Source organism: Anoplopoma fimbria, chromosome 1 (assembly GCF_027596085.1).
Source record: "Anoplopoma fimbria isolate UVic2021 breed Golden Eagle Sablefish chromosome 1, Afim_UVic_2022, whole genome shotgun sequence".
Taxonomy (NCBI): domain Eukaryota; kingdom Metazoa; phylum Chordata; class Actinopteri; order Perciformes; family Anoplopomatidae; genus Anoplopoma; species Anoplopoma fimbria.
In genome coordinates, this window is record NC_072449.1 from 16,074,301 (window position 1) to 16,088,429 (window position 14,129).

The following is a 14,129-nucleotide window of genomic DNA, read 5'->3' on the forward strand; positions in this document are numbered from 1 at the left end:
TAGCTATAGCCTAACAAAACATTAGATACTGATCATTGGGAATATTGGTGTTGCCCACAGACGTCACTGTTATGTCCACAGCCTACTTCAACTATGACTGTTGTGTTTTTTTTATTTTTAGTCCTGTACAGTAGTGTGGTAAAGATAAAGACTGATAAAGAACAACGTATAGCAGTGATGTTATGTGTTGTGATGCATAGCTGCAACACATAGCAGTGACACATAACTACGAAAAAAGGGTATGATGTTGTTGAAGTAAAACATATACGGAGGGAAATTAAACTATCCATCCCTGATATGGAGCTCAGTGTCCCAGGACCTGACGAATATCTAGCCAAAAAAAAAAGAAAAAAATGTGCAGCAGGTGCTGTGATGAGTGAGGAGGGAAATACAAGTAGATCATTGCTGCCTGACAAGATCAAGACAAGGCGTAAACAAGTACTTTTCTTTCATTCTCATCTGGCCCCCCTATCCATTGTGACTAACTGGTTTTCTGTTGTGATAAGTGATCCTCGCTGCCTCTTCTAAAAGATTTAACAACCTTTATTAACATTATCTATGTAACAGAAATGTGGCTAATGTACAGCTGCACTGTAATATGATGTATTTGTACCTTACAACCTAATGAATTGCATCTTTGGGTCGAATGAAAACTGTTCACAGTGAGGTCTTTAGATTTTTCCAAGGAACAGAGACTTTGCTATTGATTTTTTAATTTTTAATTTTTTCTGTAATTTTCTGCAACAGAAATCACAGAGAGAGATGGATCGCAATATGTCATTAGAGATAGCAGTTTTTTGTTATCTCTGTGAATAGTCCTTTTAATTAATCATTTAAGGAAGGAATGAAGAAAATATTGGTACTTGCATATTTTGATACTAAGTCATGCTAATAAATGTACCTTATGGTTACCAAAGACTTTAGACAAACAAGGCTCATTTCAGAGACATTCACTTTTCTCTTCTTTTCATACACACACTCACACATGTTGCTATAATAGACTTTGGTTTTGGTCCAACCAGGCTTGTTTCCCAGAACTGGTGTGGTCCTGATAATATATCTGTGTGTGTGTGTGTGTGTGTGTGTGTGTGTGTGTGTGTGTGTGTGTGTGTGTGTGTGTGTGTGTGTGTGTGTGTGTGTGTGTGTGTGTGTGTGTGTGTGAGACTAACATACCACAGGTAGTATGTTTGAGGCAAGTGTCTGACCCATTAACGATATGAAGGCAAAAAGAGGGTGAAGAGATGGAAAAGGGGGTAGAAAAAAGGAGGATGAGATGAAAAGTCAGAAAAAGGATGGAAAGAAAGGGAAAGAGGGAAAAAGTAGGAGGAGGCAGATCCATTTGGGAATTAAATACATACACAAAGAAAATGAGGTCTTACTGTTCGTTATGGGGAAAGAGAGAACAATGGCAGGAGGAAATGGAAATTAAGGAATTGATTTAGAAAGAGAGAGAGAAATGGTGTAGTCAGTTAGTCAGTCATCATGTATTGCTTTTTATGCCACACGTGTATTAATTAATCATTTCTCTGTTTCTGAGTCACATGTATTCATGAATGCCTGTGTGACCTTATGCGTGCAGGTAAGTTTGCACAAATTCTTCAACCTCGGTTTTGTACTGCAGAGAAATGACTCACCTGTGCAGTGTAGGTGTAGAAAAATCTTGTTATTGACAATGTTTTTTAAATGCAACTCTGAGGTTAAAAATTCAAATTAAAAATCTAGTCTTGCCTTTTAAAATGTAGAAACATCTTCTCCTCAAAAGGCCACATTTTTTCTGCCTTTGCAAATTTCCCCGCTGCGGGACTAATAAAGGATAATCTTATCTTATCTTATTTGTCTGTAGACTGTTGACGTCAGATATGCTCCCCCACTAATAGCCCAGACATCACAGGTCAAAGGTGAAGAGGGCAAAGAGCTTCTCCTTTCTTTTTTATTTCGCTGCCTTTCTCTTGTTTTGTCTTCTCCGTCTCATCCCCTGCTTACCTCTTCATCCTTCCATCCTTTGGCTTAATGTCAGATGAAGGGGGTTTAGCTTTGGGAGAGGGATACGTGACCAGTATTTTAGTGTGTGGGTGCGTGTGTGTTTTGGCATATATGTGTGTATTTCGAGCATTATAGAGCTCTTCCACTGTTTTAACAAATATAAGTATATCTTGTGCATATAGAGTGAGACAGAAGCAGTGTATGTATGTTGCCCTACAGATGTACGGAAGACGTCGTTTATGTTGCACATAGTATAGTAAATTACATTTATTTTTTACAATAAACAATTGAAATGATAAAGGCACTTGCAAATGACACGGTTGTACAACATGTAAACCATACTTCAATTATTTAGAAAATGTACCAAAACATTGGCAATGAGGAAGACTTTGGTAGATGATAATGAAAATAATATGAAACTTAAATCATACACTCTAAACTAAAAATAAACCTGGTTTGAATTGAAATCAAACACTATTACTAAGCTTGTTTACAAGATATTTAGCCAATGCTGATCTAAAGAGGAAACCTCAAAGTGAGTCTTTGGATGGATTGGAAAAACAAAACTGCATGGAAATCTATTGAGCCTTTTAGCCCATAAATAATTAATAAACTGTTACTCATTGGTTTGGGTTACACTCAAACAAATTGCTTCCTTTTCTGCAAGATTCTTTAAATACTTTTCTTGATTTTGTGTGTGCTTTCGTGTACGTTAGACACTTTGGCATATGTAAATGCCTAACAATACTAATTGATAAGATTTGTTGGTGTCGGAAAGGTCAACAATAGACTGTGGGATTGTTTTTTTAAATGATCTAAACCCATCATTATTTAATTCTATAAAAAATGAGGTTGCCAAGATAAAGCAACATATCACCTTGATCTATTGTTTAGTTTCCTCTATGTCTTCAATGTGTCTGTTCAGGTCAGAGAGGCAGATTCCTCCAGGTTTCCCACAGTAGCCTGCCCGTCTTGGCTACCCTCTGGGAATCTCTTAATGAGCTTAACATCTGTGTGTGTATGAACATGTATTTGTGTGTGTGCCTACCCATATATGTGTGTCACAATATGAGCAATGGGGCGTGCTGTTCTTGTAAGGCTGGTTTCATGCGCTGTGCTTGAATTGTGTGACTGTGTAGGAGGGGAGAGAGATAAACCCACATCTCCGGAGCGTGTGGGTGTGTATGTTTAGGTGTGTTTGTGTGTGTGTGTGTGTGTGTGTGTGTGTGTGTGTGTGTGTGTGTGTGTGTGTGTGTGTGTGTGTGTGTGTGTGCGTGTGCGTGTGTGTGTGCATGATTTTGTGTGTGTGTGTGTGTGTGATTTTGTGTGTGTGTTCTGACATGTTCCGTTCGGCTGTGTTCCACTCCCAGGTTTCAGTAATTACAGATTCTGTAACTCCAGGCTGAGTGATGACATCCTGTAGTCAAGAGGGATGTGACCCTGTGACCATGTGTGTGTGACACGTATTCACTGAGAACACACACAATAGACACACATTACATGCACATACAAATTAGCTTTGATTTTGGCAACAATAGGTATGATGCAATATTGATGGCAGACCCTTTTCCACCATTAATGACCCAAAGTACTAAATACAAGTTTGCCCTTGTAATCAAAACCTATGGTACTGAATAAGGTTTATGCTACTATCTAAAGAGCGAAAAACATTCACTAGCATACTCACAGTAATTTGGGGCTCAGTTTCTTGCTCCAGGACACTTTGGCATGTAAACTGCAGGGGCAAGGGATTAAACCAGCATCTATCTGATAAGTAGAAGACTGCTTTATCTCCTGAGATATTCAATAGTTGGCGCTTAATATTTTTGGTACCCCTGGCCCACACATTTGAAATAGAAGAACTGCTACTGCCAATGAAATCTAATGGTGACAACTTTTCAGTTAATGAGTAATTTGTGATGTAGCAAAGAAGTAGAAGACTGCTTTATCTCCTGAGATATTCACTGCTTTATCTGCTTTATCTCCTGAGATATTCAATAGTTGGCGCTTAATATTTTTGGTACCCCTGGCCCACACATTTGAAATAGAAGAACTGCTACTGCCAATGAAATCTAATGGTGACAACTTTTCAGTTAATGAGTAATTTGTGATGTAGCAAAGTGTATTCACGGTTTAATACTTTACTTCCATCTCAAACCTAAAGCACATCCCTGTTGAGCTTGTTAGTACGTACAGCACATGTGATGGTTATTTGTCATTTTCTGGATTTCAGGTTGAGGTGTATTTTTACTCAGAAAATGTTGGTCTTTTGCTCTCATGCATTTGAATCTCTTTTGTTAAAGGTTGGAAGATCTCATGATATTCAGAACACATCATTAAAAATGATTTAAAAAATTGTGTATGAAGGTCCCCAATTACAACAAAGCTCATTTGTTAGTCTTTTCTTCATTTGGATCTTCATCAGCTGTTACCATTTGAACAGCTAAATTGTATCACTTTATAATGCTAGAATCAACTTATTTTGAAAGGTAGCAGTCTAATTTGTGCAATTGAATGTTTTTCTTGTGATTTTTTCTTTGTGACTGCAACTATAGTTTTGTTTGTTTGTGTGTGTGTGTGTGTGTGTGTGTGTGTGTGTGTGTGTGTGTGTGTGTGTGTGTGTGTGTGTGTGTGTGTGTGTGTGTGTGTGTGTGTGTGTGTGTGTGTGTGTGTGTAAGTCTGTGTGTGAGTTGGTTGTGTATGCTTGTTGTCTGATGTGTTTGTGGCAGATTATCAGTGGGTGTCTAAACTGGCTTGATACACAGGATGAAGGGAGGATTATTATGACAAGTTTATCTGTCATCTGCTTCTCTACACTCCACTGGCAAAATTCTAGCAATTTGAGCACACACACATGCACTACTGTATATAAAGGCAACTACAAGGCATTAAATGCTGACATACTACGATAGTGTATTAGGGCCATTGTAGGTAAAAAAAATAATGAACGTTGTGTGTAGACTCTCACACACACAGATAAATGCATATATGAAAGTACCTACATACAGTCACAATTTCTGAATCAGACAAGTGCACAGGACAAACGCATACTCGAGCAACATCAATATAGCTAACAACAATGGTGCATGGAATATAAGCAGGCCTATGAGTATACTGAAATGCACTAAATGCATAACAACACAATTGCACACACATAGAAGGACATACAAGCTCTTATAAGAACACACAAACAAATGTCATACATGAATCATATAGAAGAACAAGGTCACTCATATATGCATGTAATACAACCCTTCATTTAGTGCCTCAAACACGGACACCGTTTGCTCACCAGGATGTAGAAACAATTATGTTGCATCAAAATGTTATTTTCTTAAACTTAAATGTTGTGTTAATCTATTGTACTTTGATAAGATTGAATCATATTTGATCATAAACTTTTGTGGCCTCACATTGGAGCACTCAATGTCAACACATTTGGGAACTCACTACACAACAGGGAAATATGAAAGTGACTGATCATGGCCCAAGAACATTATACCCAGATTCACACCAGTATTCAAAGGCCAAGCCAGGGTACTAAAAATGAATGAATGTCAAAACAAAACAAAACAAACGGTAACAAGCAACAAATGTCAGCCATTAAATTGCAGACCAACCTGCATCAGACATTTTTAACCAAATATAGTTCAGTTTGCTGTTTAGAATCAGGTAATTAAAAAGTAGAAATGTTTGTTGCAGACCTCATCTGGGCATACTGCCAGTTAATTGTTATGAGCCCCCACAATTATTCAGCAACATTCTCCTACAGCCTGGTGATCATTACTCAAAATCTGTGGGGATCAGGTGGTGGAGAAGGTGGGGGTCGGATGTTAATATTAGCAGCACGAGTAGCAGGCAGCACTCACAGTGCAGGTACTTGGGTTAATGAAAAGCCTGTTCATTAGTGAATGGTTTCGCTGTGGTAGTTTTAAGCCTGAAATGGGCAGGGAAATGTATGAAAAGGTGTGTACAAAAAATGCATTTGTACATTCTTAAAAAGAATGAGGCAGTTATATCAGAACTAGAAGGGCACTTGGAGAGCATAGACCTCCGTCATGGCCAAATGCCTTCTCTCACAGTGTTCACGGGAGCCAACAATAATGTATCCTGCCAATTATTTGGATCGGCTTCTAACTTAAACTGGTCTTCCTTGGTCCATGCTAAACCCTTCCACCAAATTTCATGAATATCGGCCAGTGGTTTCTCTGCTATCCTGCTGACTAACAACAAAAACAAACCAGAAAAATAACATGTTACATAAACATGTATGTTGCCATTTGCACCGATTCATAAGGAATCAGGGGCTATGGCACTGAACATATTCTTTGAGCACACTGAAAACTATAAAGTTGTCGCCAAAATGTTGAAAATGCAATGCAGCCTTTAGTAAAAAGTGGCTCCACTTACAGTACACTACAGTGATAATGAAGTGGCTGCTCTTCCTCCCTTTGATAGATACTCTGATGTTCAATGCACCTCAGTCACAGGACTCATTATTATTTAAATGATATGTCATTTTTTGTTTAAAGGAGCTCACGTTTGAATTATTGTTATATTAGAGCAATGGCAAAGATGAATAGCCAGCCAATTAGCATGCGAAGTAACTTGATGGAAGTATGTGTATGTATGAACCTTTAGGTTTTGTGCCATTACAAGTTTAACTGGATGAACTCTGATTTTCCTTCCACAGTATATAAATAAATGGGAACTGCATGTGTTTGAGTGTGTGTGTGTGTGTGTGTGTGTGTGTGTGTGTGCGTGCGTGCGTGTGTGTGCGTGCGTGCGTGCGTGCGTGCATGCGTGTGTGAGTGAGATAAGCTGTTCAGATAAGTAAGTGGCTGGGAAGTTTGAATAATTAGTCAGCTGTTAAATCCATCTGCCGACTGTATTACACATGTTCTGTCTGTTTGTATTTCTGTGTTTTTATACAATGTGTGTCTTTGCATGTGCTGTTTCTAAATACACCTTTGCATATTAGGCAAGCGTATGAATGTTTGAGGATTCCTGCCCTGTGTGTGTGTGTGTGTGTTTGTGTGGGTGTGTTTGTCTGTATGTAAATTGGGGGGTTGCTGTGTTTCTCAGTCCCTGCAGAACAAAAAATAGGCATCAAAAATGTCAAGTAGCCTCTAATGGCTCATTAATCCTTGTGATTCACTGGTACTCTGCAGAGACATTTCATGTAACATGACAGGACAGCCCGTTGCCCGCTCACACACACACACACACACACACACACACACACACACACACACACACACACACACACACACACACACACACACACACACACACACACACACACACACACACACACACACACACACACACACACACAGGAGGCGGTTCAGACAAGGACTCAGTCACCACCTCTCTCTTTTATCTAGGTCTCTCATTCTCTATAAAGCTGTGTACTGTTCTGTTTACTGTAAATGCATCCAAAGGGACTCAGGATTATATGGAGTTTGGTATTCCCTGATGTATACATTTCCAAATCCAGCCAAGCCTGAAAGGCATCTATTCAATTTAATGTGACCATGTAGCTCTTGATGGAAATGTGCCACTGGCTGTCAGAATGTATTTTGTTTCATTTCATTCAAAAACTCTTTAAAATATTCTCAAAGAAGGGAATATACTGCCTTGCCTTCGATCACATTTATGACAGAGTGACTGTTAGTAAAATGTTAATCACCTGCCACTTATAGCAATGCCATGTTCTCTTCACCTTTTAAATTAGTTTTAAAGTATGGAATGTAGTCCCTGTCAACTGCAGTACTTGCGACACCTGTTCAGAGGGCACAGCTAGAAGGCAATGTGTATGTGCCACAAACTCTTTACTTCCCACAATGACGCGCAAACTTTTGTGGAATTTATTGAATCACCAACCTATTAATAATCGCTTATTCAATCATTTGTGTTTTACCGGCATTAAAGACCACATTTCTGAGAATAAAGAAATAATTACTTAGTTTATAAAAAAGAAAATGTCATGTAATAAATTTACAACTAATGAAACACGGCGTATGTAAAGTAGCTTTCTATAAATAAGAGGCACAATTCAATCTCAATTGGTTGAATTGCTGAACATAAAGCAAGATATGCATAGGAAAAGTAGCCACACTGCACCATCCCTCCATGCTCTCTAATTATCTTAAAAAATAATTCTTAAATCCTGTATTTCTCTGCTGGGGTTCAGTGGAAACAGGTCAGTGACCTTATTTTGCATTTAGTTTAACATTTCTTTAAACTTTATTTATCCAGGGAAAGTCTTCTCCAACAGTGCCCTACTTCACATTCATGAACTTTGTATATTCACAACAGTGAGCTCCTGTCGACCACTGAGCAGCTCCATTGAGTCAATAGGACTTTTTTTGCCAATTCAAGGGATAAATCCGATGATCCTCTTCACAAAGACCTTCTTTTCTCGCATTTAGGTCATTGCTACCCAAATAGATAAAAAAAAAAAAATACTTCACCATGGTACCACAAGAAAGTGCTTTAGATTCGGATTGTTGTTGTCTATCTTGCCTGGGAAATTCTTTTGAATATAGCAGTGTCAGCAAATGCTTACTGGACTCAGTCCTGAGGTGCTTGTCACCACCCTTAAAGCTGATAATACAAATGCAAAAGCCATACTGTATACATACAAATTTAAGAAAAAAAAAGGAAAAAATTGATGCACTGTAAGAATAATAATGGCATCAACTAAACATTTAGAGTAATATGAATGATTTTGGTATCTTTGCCCAAGCCCAAGCTGCTGAATTATAGAAAAGATTGATATTATTTCTTTGTGTCCCACCCCCAAGACAGACAAACTGGGCAACAACTGCTTGTCTTCATATTCCAATAATTTATCAGCTAATTATTCATTCCCCTCCAGCTTGTAGAGCAATATGATTGGCACAAAATAAATATGTAGTATAAATAAAGATGGTGAAATCCTTCTTGCAAGCAGTCTCAGCCTCAGCAAAAAGAGATGTATTGCTTGCCAGTCCAAATGCTGGTGTCAGGCTGTTACTGCCATTTCTCTCACTGCACCTCCAGGCACTCTGAATGAAAGCACCCACTTACATTCACTTAGTGTGTATTACATTTTACAGTGTATGTTCTTATTCTTACAGTTAAGGCCGCGGGGTAAATATTTTTTTTTGCAAATTTACCTACTGAGGGGAATAAGTAATCATTTCTGGGTGGTTTTCTTTGTGAGGAGGCAAAATGGAGACAATGGGTATGTATTGGAGAGAGAGAAAGAGTCATGCATACAAATGAATTGCAAACTCAAGAGTATGAGCATCAAGTATATCTACATTTAGACAAAGTACACTGCTGATTCAGCTGGGATGATCAAACACCCTTGTCTTGTCTTGCATGCACAAATCTTCTGTCGTTATCTCTTTTGTCTTTTCATCTCTTGCTCTCTCCAATCAACCCTTTTTCCATCTTTCCCTCTGCCCTTTGTTATCATCCCTTTTATCCCTGTATTTATGAATGCAAAGCCTAGTATAGACAATAAGACAGCAAAGCATCAAAATTCAGATGTATGCACTGCAGGGAAAAGGTTCTCTGCAGCAACTCCAGAGGCCTTACGCACATATTTTGTGTTTATCCAATCAGAATTTTGTTCTAACTTTTTTGGACACGGAAGTAAATTTAAATGGAAGATAGAAAGCGCTGACTTTATTTTGAATTTACCGTCTTTTCTTTTTCTTAATAGAAAGCTTCATTGTTTGATGATGCATTTAGAGTCTTTTAAAGTTGTGCTGTCCACCACTTTGGTTCAGGCCAAAATATCTAATAACAACTGTTCGATAGATTGCCAGGAAATTTATTTCACCAATCATGGTCTCCAGAAGATAAACTCAAATGATTTTAATAATCTACTGACTTTCCCTCTAGCGCCACCAGCAGGTTGACATTTTTTGTTCAGATTGAAATACCTTGAAAACAAATGCATGGATTACTGTGACATTTTTCTACAATCATTGATGGTCCCTGGAGGATGAATCCCATTGTAGAAGTGTAATATATGAGTCACTTTGGTGATTCGTATTGTTTCGTTCAGTGTGATTTTAAAGATGCGTTGCCAGCTGCAATGCAGTGGATTCACTTTTTCCTGTTTTTTTCTGCATCTTCAGCACACACATCCGTAAGTGAACATATTACTGTTCTTACAGTAGTCCTGTCAGTATAAGTAACTTTAATATCTAAGCAGTCACTTATTTGCGACAGGCATCGCATCATGATTGTCTCTGCTTTCGATGAGGAAGTAACGTATTGTGAATCTCAGCTAGGCTGATTGATAAACTCCCAGTCACCAGTGAGGGAAGCTCCACTGCTTGAAGCTACCGATGTGGTCAATGACGAAGATAATTCCGCATAGTCAGTTCACTTCTGTGTTAGTTCACGTACTGAACTCCTCTCTACTTACTTTGGTGAACCCCTGACATTTCCACTAGAGCCATCATCAAGTCCAATGATGATGTTGTCCAACAGATGATTTTTAACCAAATAACTTCAAAACTAGCGACATTCTAATGGTCATGAGCTACAGTTTGACTTTGATTTATTCAGAATCAATGGTCCGGAAGGAAGCTTGCCCGCCCTCTGTGCATGCACTTCCTGACCACTAGCCTATCCTAACCCCAACCATTTGTCCCCTCCGCACCATTAATTATAGCATCAACCTCTGACCTTTGTGCTAATTAGTTGATATTAGAATGCTAACATGCTAATCTAAGACCTTGAACCTGGCAAATATTATACGCGAATGTTCAAATTGAAAGCACAGACTCCCAGAGCTGCTTAAATGACTATATACTCATAGTCCTGTTAGAGACTTGCTTATTGCACTTGCTTCTTTCTCTTTCCTAACATGTTTTTTTTCATTGAATATTTTGCCTATCTAATTTAATCATTTAATCTCTACACTTTCCCTCCTTTTCTTCTTCCCTCCTTCATCAATCCCTGTTTCCTCTTCTTTACCTTTTGTCCCCTTACGCTTCCTCCGATCTGCTTCTCTCTCTCTCTCTCTTTCTCTCACACACACACACACACACACACACACACACACACACACACAAACTCTCTCTCTCTCTCTCCCTCTCACAATCCTTTACCTCCTTCTCCCTCCCCTCCCATTGTTACGCATCATCATCAATGCCTTTCATCCTCTGTCCCTCCATCCCTCTGTGCTCTGCCACCTCCCTCTTTCCTCTGTCCTCTAATCATCTCTCGATTTTTAATTTCCCCGGCAGACAGCTCCAGTGCTGGTCCATTTAGTCACAGGCTTTTAATTAGGAGAAAGCAGATTAGGAAGGCCACTCTCTACCCTGCTAATGGTATACAGTGTACGCACACAAAAGGTTCTCCAACACACACACACAGCAACCCATGCACACGCACAGGCCTGCAAGGGCAATGTTATTTATTCTGAAATGCCATTTGCTGGATTGTGTTTGTCTTGTTTTAAGTGAACACATTTCTGAACATATGCTGGCACCTAACTGAAGTAAATTAGTGTATTAGAAAGGTGAATGTATTGTTTTGAAATATCAATAAACCCCCTCACACACACTTTGTCAAACAGGCCGTAGGGAACGCACTGTGACTATTTTTATGGGTAATATTGAGCATTTTTGAGTAATTAGTATTTGGTGTTATATTAGGTGTTTGATTTCCCTTATACATACATGCCAGCTGAATAATTTATGCAGATACAGATATTTCCATCATAGTGAGTCATAGATTTTGATTCAGAGTCTCAACTATTTCTATAACGGCTGGTCGGACCAATCCGAGATCCCCAAACACAGCTGTTGAGTCATTTTAAGGGCTTTGGAGGATTTATAACAATGTCTAACTGATCTAGTTTAAGCAAATCAGTGTGTGGTGACTTATTGAGCAGCAATATTGAAGATTGACAACAGTTATTCCTAAAATAGTATTATCGTCAAGTGAAGGCTTAAAGTAATCGTACTTGAACAGGTTAAAAGGGAAAAGTGAAAAGAAGAAATTATGACTCATGGAAAGTCCTCTTTAATTGGTGTGTGGCATGAACAAGGCCAATCACAGCCGTCATTAACCCCCACAAATGAAACTGATATCTAATGCATAGTCTAAGTGTGAACAGAATGAGTCATGTACTAGAAATGTTAAGCTCATGATACTCTTTACTCAGACCTTCAGATGTTCAAAGTGCCATAGAGCAAAAAAAGAAATATGCATAGTTTAATCAAGCAGATATGGCTGTTCAAATCCACAATCCCACTGTGCAGTTAGCAAAACTCAAAATACATTTAATCCAACTTGTACCAAAGAAGATTATCATAGCAGACAAGAAAGTTAACCTGCTATCCAATCTTATTCTGCATCCCTGCTGCAGCTACTGCAGATTAGTGATAAAACCTTATTTAGATTGGATGAAATTTGGCTGCTTCTTCCCAGCACCTGACAGAGTATAAACATAGCTCTCCAGGGAGGAAATGTTTGTGTATAACTGTGTGTGCATGTGTGTGTGAGCGATCCTTTTAACAACCCAAGGTGGTCATCAAACTTTTGTTATCTTCCAGTTTTCTTGCAGAGTGCATGTGTCTTAGTGTTTGCATGACCAAAGTAGAATGCCTTAATTATATCAAGTGCTTTCTGTTTGTATATGTATTCAGTGCACATGTACACACAGTAAATTAATGCACATTATTTGTGTTGTATTCCTCCTAATGGTTGTGTGAATAAACATGAATTTGTCCTTTCCTGCCCAGCAGGCAGCTACTGCAGTACGTAACATCAACAGCTATTCTTTCTGCTATATAGGACAACAAAGCCAAACTTGATCGTGACGTGCACATTGAGGGCAAGTTTTAGTTTTCTGTTCAAATTTAATCATGTCGTGACTTTCCAGTGTGAGAGCCAATTACAAACTTATTTTTTAAAGAAGAAATTGTTATGAGAAGCTGTGTAAAATGCTTTCGGTTTGACTTTGTCATAATTTACCCTCCCCTCCTTATCTTGACTAACCAGTTGTTCCACTTACTTTTGCAAGTTCATTTGAGCTGCACTTTTCTCATTTCAATCAGTTTCTTGTCTACTAACCTTTCCTTCTGTTCCCTGAAAACACCCACACACCTCCAAATGCTAAAACAGTGCAGAGATTGTGATTCACGTTGTGTGAGCGGCTGGCATTTTAACAATGCACAAGGAACATCAGTTTTAGATTTTGCTCATTAAATGTGATGCCAATATTAACACACATTTTGTCTGGTCTTTAAGCTCTAGGCAGGCCGTGATTCATTTTCATCCCCTTGATTTAAACTGAATTATGATTCTTAAACTTAGTTCGAGAATCTGAGAATGAAATCATGATTGCTTCTTTCAAAAAAATAAACCAACCAAATGGAGAAAATAGTGTAATTTACTTACAATTTGTTATTGATCGTAGTCTTTGAAAATGTTTGAATTTGAAATTCAGGGCATTAATATAGCAGCAAACTACTATTCGCCATGTTAGGATATAAAGGCGTAATGTCTGAGCAGATAATGAAGTCTCTTTCCCTCTGTGTGTGTTGTTATCCGAGCTTCTCTGTGCTTTGTTCACATAGTCAAGCTGGCCACTCGTGCATGGTAGTGCATGTGAGTCCCAGTCATGGATGTATAAAGAAAACCGGATACAGTGTTGGAGGCAGTGCACCCTTCATTCCTATTAAAATTGCTCAGTGGTGTATGAAGCAAAAAAGTTAAATTCATGAGTACAGAACTCACATGAAAATACACAGATTTTCCAACTATCTTCCGCGCTATGGGGCCCGAGAAGCAAGCATCCTAGCATTTCCTTTAACCCCGCTTCCAAACTCTCGGTCCCGCCTTGTTACATGGCCCAAGACAAGAACGGAGGAAGGAAAATATCTCTCAACAAACTCAGACAAATGTAAGAGGATGGGATTAAGTCCTTTTGGGCCCAATGGCATCACATGACAGACCCAGAAACCAAAATTCCAGCGTTTGGCCACAATTTGCTTCAAAGCCAGGAGCTGTTCCTGGTTGCTTGGTCCAAGTGTGGCGCCCCATTGGCTAGGTAATAGCTGCCGCTCTCCACTGCGCTTATACAGCAGTTACGGCTGATAACACTGTTGTTGTGGAAGCGTAGCGCC